At 36.8% G+C, this 20,364-nt stretch overlaps 2 long non-coding RNA genes across 2 annotated transcripts; one reads left to right on the top strand and one right to left on the bottom strand.

The window, feature by feature from the left end:
• Nucleotides 1-4,983: 4,983 nt before the first annotated feature.
• LOC120052015 lies at nt 4,984-5,623 on the bottom strand. The gene is made up of 3 exons (XR_005477353.1): nt 5,576-5,623; nt 5,177-5,259; nt 4,984-5,074 (listed from the first exon to the last, which is right to left on the bottom strand). It is a non-coding gene; the product is annotated as an uncharacterized LOC120052015 (long non-coding RNA).
• Nucleotides 5,624-15,054: 9,431 nt separating this feature from the next.
• On the top strand, nt 15,055-15,900 carry LOC120052008. The gene is made up of 4 exons (XR_005477349.1): nt 15,055-15,136; nt 15,240-15,308; nt 15,625-15,707; nt 15,810-15,900. It is a non-coding gene; the product is annotated as an uncharacterized LOC120052008 (long non-coding RNA).
• The last annotated feature ends 4,464 nt before the right edge of the window (nt 15,901-20,364 follow it).

The raw sequence follows: 20,364 nt of genomic DNA, 5'->3' as shown, positions 1-20,364 counted from the left end.
CATATCCCATCTATCTATTACTGTGTGTTACAATCTATCATATCCCATCTATCTGTTACTGTGTTACAATCTATCATATCCCATCTATCTGTTACTGTGTGTTACAATCTATCATATCCCATCTATCTGTTACTGTGTTACAATCTATCATATCCCATCTATCTGTTACTGTGTGTTACAATCTATCATATCCCATCTATCTGTTACTGTGTTACAATCTATCATATCCCATCTATCTGTTACTGTGTTACAATCTATCATATCCCATCTATCTGTTACTGTGTTACAATCTATCATATCCCATCTATCTATTACTGTGTGTTACAATCTATCATATCCCATCTATCTATTACTGTGTTACAATTTATCATATCCCATCTATCTGTTACTGTGTTACAATCTATCATATCCCATCTATCTGTTACTGTGTTACAATCTATCATATCCCATCTATCTATTACTGTGTTACAATCTATCATATCCCATCTATCTATTACTGTGTTACAATCTATCATATCCCATCTATCTGTTACTGTGTTACAATCTATCATATCCCATCTATCTGTTACTGTGTGTTACAATCTATCATATCCCATCTATCTGTTACTGTGTGTTACAATCTATCATATCCCATCTATCTGTTACTGTGTGTTACAATCTATCATATTCTATATATCTGTTACTGTGTGTTACAATCTATCATATCCCATCTATCTGTTACTGTGTGTTACAATCTATCATATCCCATCTATCTGTTACTGTGTGTTACAATCTATCATATCCCATCTATCTGTTACTGTGTGTTACAATCTATCATATCCCATCTATCTGTTACTGTGTGTTACAATCTATCATTGTGACAATACAGAGGCGGATGCAAGATGCAAGCAACGATGGTTTAATGAATACAGTTTACAGCAGCAACAGGACAGACAGACTGTACTCAGACGGAATCCGACCCAGGGACTAGGGCGCATATACCGATGATAGCGTGCTGAGAAATCCAGGGGAATGTGTCCGGATGGGTAGGAAGGAGCACAGAAGATAATCCACACAAGGGCGGCGAGAGAAAGAGCCCAGACACACGACACAACCTCAGGGAAGTAACAATGATCTGACAACAAGAAACACTGGTTACAGAACATATAAAGGGAAGATAAGTGATTCCAGCTGGCGCAGACAATCAGGCCGAGATTGGGAACCACGCCCACACAAACACGGGAGAGAGAGAGAGAGAGAGAGAGAGAGAGAGAGAGAGAGAGAGAGAGAGAGAGAGAGAGAGAAAAGGAGAAAAAGAAAGAGAGAGAGGGAGGCAGTGGATTCCTGAACCGTGACAATCATATCCCATCTATCTATTACTGTGTGTTACAATCTATCATATCCCATCTATCTATTACTGTGTGTTACAATCTATCATATCCCATCTATCTATTACTGTGTGTTACAATCTATCATATCCCATCTATCTGTTACTGTGTGTTACAATCTATCATATCCCATCTATCTGTTACTGTGTTACAATCTATCATATCCCATCTATCTATTACTGTGTGTTACAATCTATCATATCCCATCTATCTGTTACTGTGTGTTACAATCTATCATATCCCATCTATCTGTTACTGTGTTACAATCTATCATATCCCATCTATCTGTTACTGTGTTACAATCTATCATATCCCATCTATCTGTTACTGTGTGTTACAATCTATCATATCCCATCTATCTGTTACTGTGTTACAATCTATCATATCCCATCTATCTGTTACTGTGTATTACAATCTATCATATCCCATCTATCTGTTACTGTGTTACAATCTATCATATCCCATCTATCTGTTACTGTGTTACAATCTATCATATCCCATCTATCTGTTACTGTGTTACAATCTATCATATCCCATCTATCTGTTACTGTGTGTTACAATCTATCATATCCCATCTATCTATTACTGTGTGTTACAATCTATCATATCCCATCTATCTATTACTGTGTGTTACAATCTATCATATCCCATCTATCTGTTACTGTGTTACAATCTATCATATCCCATCTATCTGTTACTGTGTTACAATCTATCATATCCCATCTATCTGTTACTGTGTGTTACAATCTATCATATCCCATCTATCTGTTACTGTGTTACAATCTATCATATCCCATCTATCTGTTACTGTGTGTTACAATCTATCATATCCCATCTATCTGTTACTGTGTGTTACAATCTATCATATTCTATTTATCTGTTACTGTGTGTTACAATCTATCATATCCCATCTATCTGTTACTGTGTTACAATCTATCATATCCCATCTATCTGTTACTGTGTTACAATCTATCATATCCCATCTATCTGTTACTGTGTGTTACAATCTATCATATCCCATCTATCTGTTACTGTGTTACAATCTATCATATCCCATCTATCTGTTACTGTGTGTTACAATCTATCATATCCCATCTATCTATTACTGTGTTACAATCGATCATATCCCATCTATCTGTTACTGTGTTACAATTTATCATATCCCATCTATCTATTACTGTGTGTTACAATCTATCATATCCCATCTATCTATTACTGTGTTACAATCGATCATATCCCATCTATCTGTTACTGTGTGTTACAATCTATCATATCCCATCTATCTATTACTGTGTTACAATCGATCATATCCCATCTATCTGTTACTGTGTTACAATCTATCATATCCCATCTATCTATTACTGTGTTACAATCTATCATATCCCATCTATCTATTACTGTGTTACAATCTATCATATCCCATCTATCTGTTACTGTGTTACAATCTATCATATCCCATCTATCTATTACTGTGTTACAATCTATCATATCCCATCTATCTGTTACTGTGTTACAATCGATCATATCCCATCTATCTATTACTGTGTTACAATCTATCATATCCCATCTATCTATTACTGTGTTACAATCGATCATATCCCATCTATCTGTTACTGTGTATTACAATCTATCATATCCTATCTATCTGTTACTGTATGTTACAATCTATCATATCCCATCTATCTATTACTGTGTTACAATCTATCATATCCCATCTATCTGTTAATGTGTGTTACAATCTATCATATCCCATCTATCTGTTAATGTGTATTACAATCTATCATATCCTATCTATCTGTTACTGTATGTTACAATCTATCATATCCCATCTATCTATTACTGTGTTACAATCTATCATATCCCATCTATCTGTTAATGTGTGTTACAATCTATCATATCCCATCTATCTGTTACTGTGTATTACAATCTATCATATCCCATCTATCTGTTACTGTGTTACAATCTATCATATCCCATCTATCTATTACTGTGTTACAATCTATCATATCCCATCTATCTGTTACTGTGTGTTACAATCTATCATATCCCATCTATCTGTTACTGTGTTACAATCTATCATATCCCATCTATCTATTACTGTGTTACAATCTATCATATCCCATCTATCTGTTACTGTGTGTTACAATCTACCATATTCCATCTATCTGTTACTGTGTTACAATCTATCATATCCCATCTATCTGTTACTGTGTTACAATCTATCATATCCCATCTATCTGTTACTGTGTGTTACAATCTATCATATCCCATCTATCTGTTACTGTGTTACAATCTATCATATTCCATCTATCTGTTACTGTGTTACAATCTATCATATCCCATCTATCTGTTACTGTGTGTTACAATCTATCATATCCCATCTATCTGTTACTGTGTTACAATCTATCATATCCCATCAGAGAGATTAAAGTAGATGTCACACGTCAAAATTTTGATTGATGACCCTATGTGAACCTATGTGACCGCTATGTGAACCCTATGTCCTGATGACGTGTGCATGCCCAAGGGCTGCCGGTCAGTCAAGCCTGGTGGTTAGGTGGGGGCTGGTTGGGTGAGTAAGGGTCCAGTTGTCAGGTCAACCGGTAATGATTTATGACCCAAGCCTGATTGGGGGCTGGCTGGTTGAGTAAGGGTCCAGTTGTCAGGTCAACCGGTAATGATTTATGACCCAAGCCTGATTTATGACCCTATGTAATGATTTATGACCCTATGTCATGTAGAAGGGTGCATGCCAATATTTGGGTTTCAGGTCAGGACATCCTGATGGTTAGGGGGGTAGGGTTGGGGGTAAGTAAGTAAGTGACCAGGTGTCAGGTCAACCTGTTACTGTTTCTCACGGTTTGGGGTGGTTAATGCCCCTTATAAAGCGCCTGAACAATACCTGTTTAAGACTGTACATGATAACCCCCCTGAATATTAAACAAAAATGACACCTATGCCAATTTTAGGGATGTTATGCTCGGCTTGTCATGAACCCAGTGACCAAAGCCTTGAAAAAGTTCTGTGTGAAGCTCCAGAATGTTTTAAAGGATTTTTGGGTACGAGTGAGGGCCACATGTCTTACATATTCCACCCGGAGGATTCTACGGTAAAGATATTCACAGACAGTGGACCCAAACCCCTTTATCCGGCAAAACCTGGGAGTTTTCCCCCGGCTCTGGGGATGAGAGAATGGCTAAACATCAGGCTGGCTCTTTGTAAAATTGAACAGGTCCTGAGTGGTACAAATGTGCCAGGATATGCGTTGGAAGAACAGGTCTGCGGCCGCAGTGATCTCAAGGCTCTAAGAATTGCTTCAATGGACTATAGCCCTGACAACAAAGTGACAATTTTAGCCTGTGACCTTTATGATAAGTCTAATGCTACAAAGTCTGTCAATTCTCCTGTAGCTTCCAGAGCACGCAAACATGTAAACTTTTTTATTCCTGTGTTTAGTTTTAAATGGGTGGATTATCCAATTTTCATAACACTTATGAATAAGCTGGACATTCTCTTCCAAAATGGTGAACAGTTACAGCGCTGGGCGAGGCTTTCCTTGAGACAGAGTCAAGACCAAAAGGCCCGACGTAGGATCTACCCCTGGAGTGAAAACTTACCAAGTGTTGATGAACCTTGCAAGAGATCCCGGCATTTTGATGACCAACTGGACACTGACAATGGGGGGTGGTTGCATCAGATCCCTGGATCTGTAAGAAAGGCCTCGTAAAATACCTTAATAATGTAAGGCTATAAAATGTATGTACTAAATATTTTGAATGAAATAAATGGTTTTAAAAGCAGAATCTCACCATGTCATGAACTCGTTAGTTTGTTCACTCTTAGCGCAGTCTGTCCCTCAGGGAAAAACATTTCTAGGTGGGCTTAAACAAATCTACAGTGAAACAAAAGTGTACATTTTACACATATGTTTATTGACTTTTAAAAAGAACACAGTAACATGACAGATATAGTGGAGATGCATGCTACACAAATCTGCTAGTGGATATTCAATGTACAACAATAGTCTTAGGTAACAAGCAATACGTGTTAAATATGAGCCACAGTCAATCATGACAGCCTCTTTAGGAAAGGCCTTTACTTATGACTTAAACAGATTATTTTTCTACCCATCTTATTCATTAAAGCTGGGGGCATACCCCAGGATTTACATGCCGGACGGATTAGCTACCCATGTAGGGAAAACTTACGGAGCTTTGAGGGAGTGTGCAAGCGTCTTAGCGATCGGATAATGGTCAGAGCTAACCAGACCTCTGGATCTGTAAGAAAGGCCTCGTAAAAGACCTTAATTATGAACGGTTATAAACTGTATGTACTAAATATTTTGAATTAAATAAATGGTTTTAAAAGCAGAATCTCACCTTCTAACGATAGGAATAAGTCCTTTCCTTCTATCACCAAGCATGCCCCTGAAAATGCCCATGCATCTGCGCTCAAGGCTCTCACGCTCTCTCTCTCTCTCTCTCTCTCTCTATGCAGGGGGTCGTTTGAAACCAAGGTTTACACTATCCGGCAAAACAGATGCCTACCCCCCCAACAAAAATATTGTGTCTTACGCCTCCTAAACACAAAGGCCTTTCAAAAACTAATTGTTAGGTGGGCTAAAAAGTCATTCAGCCCAGCGATGTCGAGACCTCCCCACCCCAGCATCTAGATGCTAGCCCCCCGGAGATTTTAGAATATCAAAAGGTACCTAATGTTTAGACACCCCCAATACCAGGTGTTTGAACCAAATACCATGTGTTTGAACCAAATACCTTAGGCTTCAAAGATAGCTGGGGTCTAGTCCTAAAAAAATAAAAAAAATAAAAACGACACCCCACGGCTCTGTAAACTCATTCCGTACTATCACGACTTTTGAGCCAAGGCCGCAAACTTCTCAACGAGTCTAGTGAAACAGATAGTTTCCCACTGTTAGCATCGTTTTTAGCGCAGTTACACACATGCAGGACAGCAGAATTGTTATCGGACTGACCCGTTAAAAAGATAATCTGGGAAACCATCCTAATGGATCTTTCGGAAGGTGAGTTCGTGAAATAAATATATATATTTATATTATATATTATATATTATATTTATATTTGTATATCAGATTTAGGATGCGGGGACTTGTTTGAACATTGTGAATGTTATAGTAATATTAAACAGGAGTTATAGGGGTTTTAACCGATGACAACAATGATTATTTTATTTAAGTCAAATGCACATATTCATGTAATTTAAAACGTTCGCAGGATAAGCAACATTAAGCCAACGGCATCCCGGGGATAAAGGATATGGAACAGCCTTCGTTAGAAAGGAATTCCGAAGAGCAACGGATGGACACAGAATTTTACGAGATATCTATATGTCAACTATATGTATTTTTTATGATAAAATGTACACCCGAAATCGAAAATCATACAACCCTGGAGGACATGATCGAAACGGAAGGGGTACCCCCGGAACATGAAGAGTAAAACATTGAATTCGGAAGATTTCCCCGCTTCAAATGACATTTCGGAGGTCTCTGATTTGCGGTTGTTTGTGATGGGCAGAAAACAGGTTAAGGAAAACTCCGAGGCTGAAACAACATTCAGTCATGCTATTCTAAAACAGGAAGACAACGATTTTTACAGATATTCAGAAACAGAGGGACAATAATTATCATTATAATTTGTTTTTTAAATATATTTTTTAGGCCATATGTTAAATGGACGTATTCGTATAAGTTAAAATGTATCTATTTCGTATAAATACATGTTAACATTATCTAACGTATGTATGATACCCCGAGGCTACAGGGCATAATGGATTTGGAACCGACAGATTTAGATGGGGATTCTCAGAAGCAAACTGCGTCAGGTCCTTTACGTGGCCCATTCACTAATACACTATTTTCGGCGTAAGTCCCCCTCCCCCCGACTAAGGAAGAGCAGATGAAACAGAGACAATTCTGCGGGCTTGTACTGAATGAAGGCCTTAACCGAACTCCAAACACAAGCCAGCAGCCCAGGACAGATAAAACGATAGTCGGTGAATCTTTCCTTCCTCATGGGACTTTTTTTGAAGGGGATGTGAATATTAGAGGTGATGTTTGTATATATATTATCTAAGAATGATTGGTATTAATTCTAGGCATTTACATGTATGTTTTTAAAAATGAAGGCTATTTATACAATGAAACATTGTTTTTATTCATACTGTTTGTAAACAATAGCTTCTGCCCCCTTAGGGTCTACTTGAACCGCTTATTAAATCAGACCTCTCAGACCAGAAAGATTGATTAGAAACCATGGCCGACTATATTCAATCTGTGATTAGAAATGATAATTAGAAGCTATGACAAAACTATGATCAAACTAGGATAATAAACTATGAACAACTATGAAGACAGGGCTGTATGTGTGTGAATGATGAGCTATTATTTAAGTGTGTAATATTACTCTCTCTCTCTCTCTCTGTCAGGCCATGAAAAAGACAAGAGATAGGACATTGACTCCTGAGTGTTGATAGGTCTTAGATTTTTATAGACAGGGTATCTGTAAAACACAATGTGACAACTATTGAAGATGCAAAAAGGGGTTTTCAGAAATATATTTGGTTGACAGATTTGTATTAATATAAAAAGTAATATAAAAATGATTAGAATCTTTAGTATTATTATGTTACATGTGAGACATACCCAGAAATGTAAGCGTAGACAACTTACAAGAATGTGTTTACCAGGCCGTGATGAAAACATTTTAAAGGAGCTTTAATTCAAACATGCAAAGATATATATTTGATACAATTACCAACGTTAAAAACATTTGTTACAATATCCCAAATAATGTTTCTCGAACTAACACACTGTAGAGTTTCCTATTTACTAAAGAACAATAACTAAGACAAAACACAAAAAGTTGTAATACAATCAGTATACATGTCATTATATATGGAAAACAGGTACATTTTGAAAGATTATGCTGTTGATGTGATTTTTTAAAATTCATTTCTCAATTTAGGATAATACGGTTTATTTTATACTTTACTTAAATTGTATTATTTATATTGCCTCATACCAGGCTAATACACTACCAAGCCATGCAAACAGCTAGGGACTTAACCCAGAACAGTTGTGGGTCTTTTTTTTTTGGAACAATAAATGATCACGAATACCAATAGGCGTGATTTGATCCTCAAACCTATCAAGACATCCTATAATGCACAGACATATGCAAAACCATAAAACTCTGACAAGAAAACAATGCAAAATCTTAACATGACTACATGCACTGCCATTATTTTTTTTTTTAGTTACCATCCACCAATGGTTGAATTTGGTACTTTTTTCTATGTAGATGCACCGAGCCTCCAAGTGGATGGAGACATACAACAGGCTAAATTAAAATGACCCAGTATGTGAAAAGCTGGGGGTCAAAGGTATTTTTTATGTTTGGTTTTGGTTACAACCAACAGGGCTTCCTAACATTCGACATAACTAGGAAGCCTTATGCGGGAGATTAGAACTCAAAAGTAATAGGGGGTAAGAAAGATCATAAAGGTAATTTCATATTTCGGTTTAGGGGGTTAATAACTTTAGGGAAAACAATATTCACACTATGTGTATTATAAACATGTTAGAGAGCCATCACATCATGATGTAACAGGGCTGAGTGGCGATTCAAAGTACAACAGGAGGCTTCTGTAAACTGCAATACGTGTTAAATATGTTCTACATACAGCCAAGACTGAGTGGTTTCACAAACTCTCTTTAAAGGTTTTGTAAGAAAGTAGTAACAGGCCTCATTCAACAGTCTAGAGATTAACCTAGAGACACCAAAAACATCAACGTTTAGAGCAGCTTGGAGATTATTCCCCCATGTAAGGGGGGCAAAGAGTTGATTTACCTAACCCTGTACAAACCAAAGGAATTTCCAGAGTTAGCAAACCCTGACACTGGGTATGATAACTCTGACTCGTATGTCTAATGATTATTGTAGATGTTTACACCTGAGGGAGTTTACAGTAGGTCAATTAGATGTATAAATGCAAAGAGAGCAACAAATTGACCTACGTGACCTCAAAGGACAGCCTACTTTATAATAGAGAATGCATGGATGTGTACTGAACATGTACCCCTTATAAAACATAGCGATCTACGGTCAAATGCATCTAAAGTTTTTAATGAAGTGGCCGCTGCATTTAATTTAGATTACTTCAACATAGTCTAGAACCAGTAAGACCATTGATTGAATGATCTGCTTTGTGCTATTGAGCAAGAGGCCTGACCCATTTCTATGTAAGAAGCAGCATCTTTATATTATTTTTTATATTCAGCTTCTTAATTAACTAACACATAAATATTTTTTTTATTTTATTAAGTCAGCTTAACGTATATACTAGTACAACATATTAGGTACATACACTTCAATCATTAGAATTATTTTCGTATACTCGAAAAACTAAGTATATGTTGTTTTCACGAGTATACGAAAATAATTCTAATGATTGAAGTGTATGTACCTAATATGTTGTACTAGTATATACGTTAAGCTGACTTAATAAAATAAAAAAAATATTTATGTGTTAGTTAATTAAGAAGCTGAATATAAAAAATAATATAAAGATGCTGCTTCTTACATAGAAATGGGTCAGGCCTCTTGCTCAATAGCACAAAGCAGATCATTCAATCAATGGTCTTACTGGTTCTAGACTATGTTGAAGTAATCTAAATTAAATGCAGCGGCCACTTCATTAAAAACTTTAGATGCATTTGACCGTAGATCGCTATGTTTTATAAGGGGTACATGTTCAGTACACATCCATGCATTCTCTATTATAAAGTAGGCTGTCCTTTGAGGTCACGTAGGTCAATTTGTTGCTCTCTTTGCATTTATACATCTAATTGACCTACTGTAAACTCCCTCAGGTGTAAACATCTACAATAATCATTAGACATACGAGTCAGAGTTATCATACCCAGTGTCAGGGTTTGCTAACTCTGGAAATTCCTTTGGTTTGTACAGGGTTAGGTAAATCAACTCTTTGCCCCCCTTACATGGGGGAATAATCTCCAAGCTGCTCTAAACGTTGATGTTTTTGGTGTCTCTAGGTTAATCTCTAGACTGTTGAATGAGGCCTGTTACTACTTTCTTACAAAACCTTTAAAGAGAGTTTGTGAAACCACTCAGTCTTGGCTGTATGTAGAACATATTTAACACGTATTGCAGTTTACAGAAGCCTCCTGTTGTACTTTGAATCGCCACTCAGCCCTGTTACATCATGATGTGATGGCTCTCTAACATGTTTATAATACACATAGTGTGAATATTGTTTTCCCTAAAGTTATTAACCCCCTAAACCGAAATATGAAATTACCTTTATGATCTTTCTTACCCCCTATTACTTTTGAGTTCTAATCTCCCGCATAAGGCTTCCTAGTTATGTCGAATGTTAGGAAGCCCTGTTGGTTGTAACCAAAACCAAACATAAAAAATACCTTTGACCCCCAGCTTTTCACATACTGGGTCATTTTAATTTAGCCTGTTGTATGTCTCCATCCACTTGGAGGCTCGGTGCATCTACATAGAAAAAAGTACCAAATTCAACCATTGGTGGATGGTAACTAAAAAAAAAAATAATGGCAGTGCATGTAGTCATGTTAAGATTTTGCATTGTTTTCTTGTCAGAGTTTTATGGTTTTGCATATGTCTGTGCATTATAGGATGTCTTGATAGGTTTGAGGATCAAATCACGCCTATTGGTATTCGTGATCATTTATTGTTCCAAAAAAAAAGACCCACAACTGTTCTGGGTTAAGTCCCTAGCTGTTTGCATGGCTTGGTAGTGTATTAGCCTGGTATGAGGCAAGATAAATAATACAATTTAAGTAAAGTATAAAATAAACCGTATTATCCTAAATTAAGAAATGAATTTTAAAAAATCACATCAACAGCATAATCTTTCAAAATGTACCTGTTTTCCATATATAATGACATGTATACTGATTGTATTACAACTTTTTGTGTTTTGTCTTAGTTATTGTTCTTTAGTAAATAGGAAACTCTACAGTGTGTTAGTTCGAGAAACATTATTTGGGATATTGTAACAAATGTTTTTAACGTTGGTAATTGTATCAAATATATATCTTTGCATGTTTGAATTAAAGCTCCTTTAAAATGTTTTCATCACGGCCTGGTAAACACATTCTTGTAAGTTGTCTACGCTTACATTTCTGGGTATGTCTCACATGTAACATAATAATACTAAAGATTCTAATCATTTTTATATTACTTTTTATATTAATACAAATCTGTCAACCAAATATATTTCTGAAAACCCCTTTTTGCATCTTCAATAGTTGTCACATTGTGTTTTACAGATACCCTGTCTATAAAAATCTAAGACCTATCAACACTCAGGAGTCAATGTCCTATCTCTTGTCTTTTTCATGGCCTGACAGAGAGAGAGAGAGAGAGTAATATTACACACTTAAATAATAGCTCATCATTCACACACATACAGCCCTGTCTTCATAGTTGTTCATAGTTTATTATCCTAGTTTGATCATAGTTTTGTCATAGCTTCTAATTATCATTTCTAATCACAGATTGAATATAGTCGGCCATGGTTTCTAATCAATCTTTCTGGTCTGAGAGGTCTGATTTAATAAGCGGTTCAAGTAGACCCTAAGGGGGCAGAAGCTATTGTTTACAAACAGTATGAATAAAAACAATGTTTCATTGTATAAATAGCCTTCATTTTTAAAAACATACATGTAAATGCCTAGAATTAATACCAATCATTCTTAGATAATATATATACAAACATCACCTCTAATATTCACATCCCCTTCAAAAAAAGTCCCATGAGGAAGGAAAGATTCACCGACTATCGTTTTATCTGTCCTGGGCTGCTGGCTTGTGTTTGGAGTTCGGTTAAGGCCTTCATTCAGTACAAGCCCGCAGAATTGTCTCTGTTTCATCTGCTCTTCCTTAGTCGGGGGGAGGGGGACTTACGCCGAAAATAGTGTATTAGTGAATGGGCCACGTAAAGGACCTGACGCAGTTTGCTTCTGAGAATCCCCATCTAAATCTGTCGGTTCCAAATCCATTATGCCCTGTAGCCTCGGGGTATCATACATACGTTAGATAATGTTAACATGTATTTATACGAAATAGATACATTTTAACTTATACGAATACGTCCATTTAACATATGGCCTAAAAAATATATTTAAAAAACAAATTATAATGATAATTATTGTCCCTCTGTTTCTGAATATCTGTAAAAATCGTTGTCTTCCTGTTTTAGAATAGCATGACTGAATGTTGTTTCAGCCTCGGAGTTTTCCTTAACCTGTTTTCTGCCCATCACAAACAACCGCAAATCAGAGACCTCCGAAATGTCATTTGAAGCGGGGAAATCTTCCGAATTCAATGTTTTACTCTTCATGTTCCGGGGGTACCCCTTCCGTTTCGATCATGTCCTCCAGGGTTGTATGATTTTCGATTTCGGGTGTACATTTTATCATAAAAAATACATATAGTTGACATATAGATATCTCGTAAAATTCTGTGTCCATCCGTTGCTCTTCGGAATTCCTTTCTAACGAAGGCTGTTCCATATCCTTTATCCCCGGGATGCCGTTGGCTTAATGTTGCTTATCCTGCGAACGTTTTAAATTACATGAATATGTGCATTTGACTTAAATAAAATAATCATTGTTGTCATCGGTTAAAACCCCTATAACTCCTGTTTAATATTACTATAACATTCACAATGTTCAAACAAGTCCCCGCATCCTAAATCTGATATACAAATATAAATATAATATATAATATATAATATAAATATATATATTTATTTCACGAACTCACCTTCCGAAAGATCCATTAGGATGGTTTCCCAGATTATCTTTTTAACGGGTCAGTCCGATAACAATTCTGCTGTCCTGCATGTGTGTAACTGCGCTAAAAACGATGCTAACAGTGGGAAACTATCTGTTTCACTAGACTCGTTGAGAAGTTTGCGGCCTTGGCTCAAAAGTCGTGATAGTACGGAATGAGTTTACAGAGCCGTGGGGTGTCGTTTTTATTTTTTTTATTTTTTTAGGACTAGACCCCAGCTATCTTTGAAGCCTAAGGTATTTGGTTCAAACACATGGTATTTGGTTCAAACACCTGGTATTGGGGGTGTCTAAACATTAGGTACCTTTTGATATTCTAAAATCTCCGGGGGGCTAGCATCTAGATGCTGGGGTGGGGAGGTCTCGACATCGCTGGGCTGAATGACTTTTTAGCCCACCTAACAATTAGTTTTTGAAAGGCCTTTGTGTTTAGGAGGCGTAAGACACAATATTTTTGTTGGGGGGGTAGGCATCTGTTTTGCCGGATAGTGTAAACCTTGGTTTCAAACGACCCCCTGCATAGAGAGAGAGAGAGAGAGAGAGAGAGCGTGAGAGCCTTGAGCGCAGATGCATGGGCATTTTCAGGGGCATGCTTGGTGATAGAAGGAAAGGACTTATTCCTATCGTTAGAAGGTGAGATTCTGCTTTTAAAACCATTTATTTAATTCAAAATATTTAGTACATACAGTTTATAACCGTTCATAATTAAGGTCTTTTACGAGGCCTTTCTTACAGATCCAGAGGTCTGGTTAGCCCTGACCATTATCCGATCGCTAAGACGCTTGCACACTCCCTCAAAGCTCCGTAAGTTTTCCCTCCATGGGTAGATAATCCGTCCGGCATGTAAATCCTGGGTTATGCCCACAGCTTTAATGAATAAGATGGGTAGAAAAATAATCTGTTTAAGTCATAAGTAAAGGCCTTTCATAAAGAGGCTATCATGATTGACTGTGGCCCCATATTTAACACGTATTGCTTGTTACAGAAGACCCCTGTTGTACATTGAATATCCACTAGCAGATTTGTGTAGCATGCATCTCCACTATATCTGTCATGTTACTGTGGTCTTTTTAAAAGTCAATAAACATATGTGTAAAATGTACACTTTTGTTTCACTGTAGATTTGTTTAAGCCCACCTAGAAACACCTGATTTATCCCACAGCATTAATGAATAAGCTGTGTAGAAAATTATTCTGTTTATGTCATAAGTAAAGGCCTTTCCTAAAGAGGCTGTCATGATTGACTGTGGCCCATATTTAACACGTATTGCTTGTTACCTAAGACTATTGTTGTACATTGAATATCCACTAGCAGATTTGTGTAGCATGCATCTCCACTATATCTGTCATGTTACTGTGGTCTTTTTAAAAGTCAATAAACATATGTGTAAAATGTACACTTTTGTTTCACTGTAGATTTGTTTAAGCCCACCTAGAAACACCTGATTTATCCTACAGCATTAATGAATAAGATGTGTAGAAAATGAATCTGTTTAAGTCATAAGTAAAGGCCTTTCATAAAGAGGCTGTCATGATTGACTGTGGCCCCTATTTGACACGTATTGCTTGCTACATTAGACCCTAAAACCTAAATTATGTTTTGAACTAAGGCTTGTTTAATATTTCTATAACTGTTGATAAAACATTTACTGAGAGAGAGAGAGAGAGAGAGAGAGAGAGAGAGAGAGAGAGCCTTGAGCGCAGATGCATGGGCATTTTTTAACACACACCCCTCCCCTTTTTCTCTGTTTTTTGAAACACACACACATCCACTACAGCACACGCACGCACACACACGCGCGCGCATTCCGCAAGTTTTTTTTCTTTTCTCAGGGACAGACTGCGCTAAGAGTGAACAAACTAAAGAGTTCCTGACATGGTGAGATTCTGCTTTTAAAACCATTTTATTTCATTCAAAATATTTAGTACATACAGTTTATAGCCTTACATTATTAAGGTCTTTTACGATGCCTTTCTTACAGATCCAGAGGTCTGGTTAGCCCTGACCATTATCCGATCGCTAAGACGCTTGCACACTCCCTCAAAGCTCCGTAAGTTTTCCCTACATGGGTAGCTAATCCGTCCGGCATGTAAATCCTGGGGTATGCCCCCAGCTTTAATGAATAAGATGGGTAGAAAAATAATCTGTTTAAGTCATAAGTAAAGGCCTTTCCTAAAGAGGCTGTCATGATTGACTGTGGCTCATATTTAACACGTATTGCTTGTTACCTAAGACTATTGTTGTACATTGAATATCCACTAGCAGATTTGTGTAGCATGCATCTCCACTATATCTGTCATGTTACTGTGTTCTTTTTAAAAGTCAATAAACATATGTGTAAAATGTACACTTTTGTTTCACTGTAGATTTGTTTAAGCCCACCTAGAAATGTTTTTCCCTGAGGGACAGACTGCGCTAAGAGTGAACAAACTAACGAGTTCATGACATGGTGAGATTCTGCTTTTAAAACCATTTATTTCATTCAAAATATTTAGTACATACATTTTATAGCCTTACATTATTAAGGTATTTTACGAGGCCTTTCTTACAGATCCAGGGATCTGATGCAACCACCCCCCATTGTCAGTGTCCAGTTGGTCATCAAAATGCCGGGATCTCTTGCAAGGTTCATCAACACTTGGTAAGTTTTCACTCCAGGGGTAGATCCTACGTCGGGCCTTTTGGTCTTGACTCTGTCTCAAGGAAAGCCTCGCCCAGCGCTGTAACTGTTCACCATTTTGGAAGAGAATGTCCAGCTTATTCATAAGTGTTATGAAAATTGGATAATCCACCCATTTAAAACTAAACACAGGAATAAAAAAGTTTACATGTTTGCGTGCTCTGGAAGCTACAGGAGAATTGACAGACTTTGTAGCATTAGACTTATCATAAAGGTCACAGGCTAAAATTGTCACTTTGTTGTCAGGGCTATAGTCCATTGAAGCAATTCTTAGAGCCTTGAGATCACTGCGGCCGCAGACCTGTTCTTCCAACGCATATCCTGGCACATTTGTACCACTCAGGACCTGTTCAATTTTACAAAGAGCCAGCCTGATGTTTAGCCATTCTCTCATCCCCAGAGCCGGGGGAAAACTCCCAGGTTTTGCCGGATAAAGGGGTTTGGGTCCACTGTCTGTGAATATCTTTACCGTAGAATCCTCCGGGTGGAATATGTAAGACATGTGGCCCTCACTCGTACCCAAAAATCCTTTAAAACATTCTGGAGCTTCACACAGAACTTTTTCAAGGCTTTGGTCACTGGGTTCATGACAAGCCGAGCATAACATCCCTAAAATTGGCATAGGTGTCATTTTTGTTTAATATTCAGGGGGGTTATCATGTACAGTCTTAAACAGGTATTGTTCAGGCGCTTTATAAGGGGCATTAACCACCCCAAACCGTGAGAAACAGTAACAGGTTGACCTGACACCTGGTCACTTACTTACTTACCCCCAACCCTACCCCCCTAACCATCAGGATGTCCTGACCTGAAACCCAAATATTGGCATGCACCCTTCTACATGACATAGGGTCATAAATCATTACATAGGGTCATAAATCAGGCTTGGGTCATAAATCATTACCGGTTGACCTGACAACTGGACCCTTACTCAACCAGCCAGCCCCCAATCAGGCTTGGGTCATAAATCATTACCGGTTGACCTGACAACTGGACCCTTACTCACCCAACCAGCCCCCACCTAACCACCAGGCTTGACTGACCGGCAGCCCTTGGGCATGCACACGTCATCAGGACATAGGGTTCACATAGCGGTCACATAGGTTCACATAGGGTCATCAATCAAAATTTTGACGTGTGACATCTACTTTAATCTCTCTCCCATCTATCTGTTACTGTGTGTTACAATCTACCATATTCCATCTATCTGTTACTGTGTTACAATCTATCATATCCCATCTATCTGTTACTGTGTTACAATCTATCATATCCCATCTATCTGTTACTGTGTTACAATTTATCATATCCCATCTATCTGTTACTGTGTTACAATCTACCATATCCCATCTATCTGTTACTGTGTGTTACAATCTATCATATCCCATCTATCTGTTACTGTGTTACAATCGATCATATCCCATCTATCTGTTACTGTGTTACAATCTATCATATCCCATCTATCTGTTACTGTGTGTTACAATCTATCATATCCCATCTATCTATTACTGTGTTACAATCGATCATATCCCATCTATCTGTTACTGTGTTACAATCTATCATATCCCATCTATCTGTTACTGTGTGTTACAATCTATCATATCCCATCTATCTATTACTGTGTTACAATCGATCATATCCCATCTATCTGTTACTGTGTTACAATCTATCATATCCCATCTATCTGTTACTGTGTGTTACAATCTATCATATCCCATCTATCTATTACTGTGTTACAATCGATCATATCCCATCTATCTGTTACTGTGTTACAATCTATCATATCCCATCTATCTGTTACTGTGTTACAATCTATCATATCCCATCTATCTGTTACTGTGTTACAATTTATCATATCCCATCTATCTGTTACTGTGTTACAATCTATCATATCCCATCTATCTGTTACTGTGTTACAATCTATCATATCCCATCTATCTGTTACTGTGTGTTACAATCTATCATATCCCATCTATCTGTTACTGTGTGTTACAATCTATCATATCCCATCTATCTGTTACTGTGTGTTACAATCTATCATATCCCATCTATCTGTTACTGTATTACAATCTATCATATCCCATCTATCTGTTACTGTGTTACAATTTATCATATCCCATCTATCTGTTACTGTGTTACAATCTATCATATCCCATCTATCTGTTACTGTGTTACAATCTACCATATCCCATCTATCTGTTACTGTGTTACAATTTATCATATCCCATCTATCTGTTACTGTGTTACAATCTACCATATCCCATCTATCTGTTACTGTATTACAATCTATCATATCCCATCTATCTGTTACTGTGTGTTACAATCTATCATATCCCATCTATCTGTTACTGTGTGTTACAATCTATCATATCCCATCTATCTGTTACTGTGTGTTACAATCTATCATATCCCATCTATCTGTTACTGTGTTACAATCTATCATATCCCATCTATCTGTTACTGTGTTACAATCTACCATATCCCATCTATCTGTTACTGTGTTACAATTTATCATATCCCATCTATCTGTTACTGTGTTACAATCTACCATATCCCATCTATCTGTTACTGTATTACAATCTATCATATCCCATCTATCTGTTACTGTGTTACAATTTATCATATCCCATCTATCTGTTACTGTGTTACAATCTACCATATCCCATCTATCTGTTACTGTATTACAATCTATCATATCCCATCTATCTGTTACTGTGTTACAATTTATCATATCCCATCTATCTGTTACTGTGTGTTACAATCTATCATATCCCATCTATCTGTTACTGTGTTACAATTTATCATATCCCATCTATCTGTTACTGTGTTACAATCTACCATATCCCATCTATCTGTTACTGTGTGTTACAATCTATCATATCCCATCTATCTGTTACTGTGTTACAATCGATCATATCCCATCTATCTGTTACTGTGTTACAATCTATCATATCCCATCTATCTGTTACTGTGTGTTACAATCTATCATATCCCATCTATCTATTACTGTGTTACAATCTATCATATCCCATCTATCTGTTACTGTGTGTTACAATCTATCATATCCCATCTATCTATTACTGTGTTACAATCGATCATATCCCATCTATCTGTTACTGTGTTACAATCTATCATATCCCATCTATCTGTTACTGTGTGTTACAATCTACCATATTCCATCTATCTGTTACTGTGTGTTACAATCTACCATATTCCATCTATCTGTTACTGTGTTACAATCTATCATATCCCATCTATCTGTTACTGTGTGTTACAATCTATCATATCCCATCTATCTGTTACTGTGTGTTACAATCTATCATATCCCATCTATCTGTTACTGTGTGTTACAATCTATCATATCCCATCTATCTGTTACTGTGTTACAATCTATCATATCCCATCTATCTGTTACTGTGTTACAATCTATCATATCCCATCTATCTGTTACTGTGTTACAATCTATCATATCCCATCTATCTGTTACTGTGTTACAATCTATCATATCCCATCTATCTGTTACTGTGTTACAATCTATCATATCCCATCTATCTGTTACTGTGTGTTACAATCTATCATATCCCATCTATCTGTTACTGTGTGTTACAATCTATCATATCCCATCTATCTATTACTGTGTTACAATCTATCATATCCCATCTATCTATTACTGTGTTACAATCTATCATATCCCATCTATCTGTTACTGTGTTACAATCTATCATATCCCATCTATCTATTACTGTGTGTTACAATCTATCATATCCCATCTATCTATTACTGTGTGTTACAATCTATCATATCCCATCTATCTATTACTGTGTTACAATCTACCATATTCCATCTATCTGTTACTGTGTGTTACAATCTATCATATCCCATCTATCTGTTACTGTGTGTTACAATCTATCATATCCAATCTATCTGTTACTGTGTGTTACAATCTATCATATCCCATCTATCTATTACTGTGTATTACAATCTATCATATTCCATCTATCTATTACTGTGTTACAATCTACCATATTCCATCTATCTGTTACTGTGTTACAATCTATCATATCCCATCTATCTGTTACTGTGTGTTACAATCTATCATATCCCATCTATCTGTTACTGTGTTACAATCTATCATATCCCATCTATCTGTTACTGTGTTACAATCTATCATATCCCATCTATCTATTACTGTGTGTTACAATCTATCATATCCCATCTATCTGTTACTGTGTGTTACAATCTATCATATTCCATCTATCTATTACTGTGTTACAATCTACCATATTCCATCTATCTGTTACTGTGTGTTACAATCTATCATATCCCATCTATCTGTTACTGTGTGTTACAATCTATCATATCCCATCTATCTGTTACTGTGTGTTACAATCTACCATATTCCATCTATCTATTACTGTGTGTTACAATC

This window comes from Salvelinus namaycush, chromosome 8 (assembly GCF_016432855.1).
Source record: "Salvelinus namaycush isolate Seneca chromosome 8, SaNama_1.0, whole genome shotgun sequence".
Taxonomy (NCBI): Eukaryota; Metazoa; Chordata; class Actinopteri; order Salmoniformes; family Salmonidae; genus Salvelinus; species Salvelinus namaycush.
The sequence above is the reverse complement of the archived record's forward strand: the minus strand, read 5'-3'. Positions and strand labels throughout refer to the sequence as shown.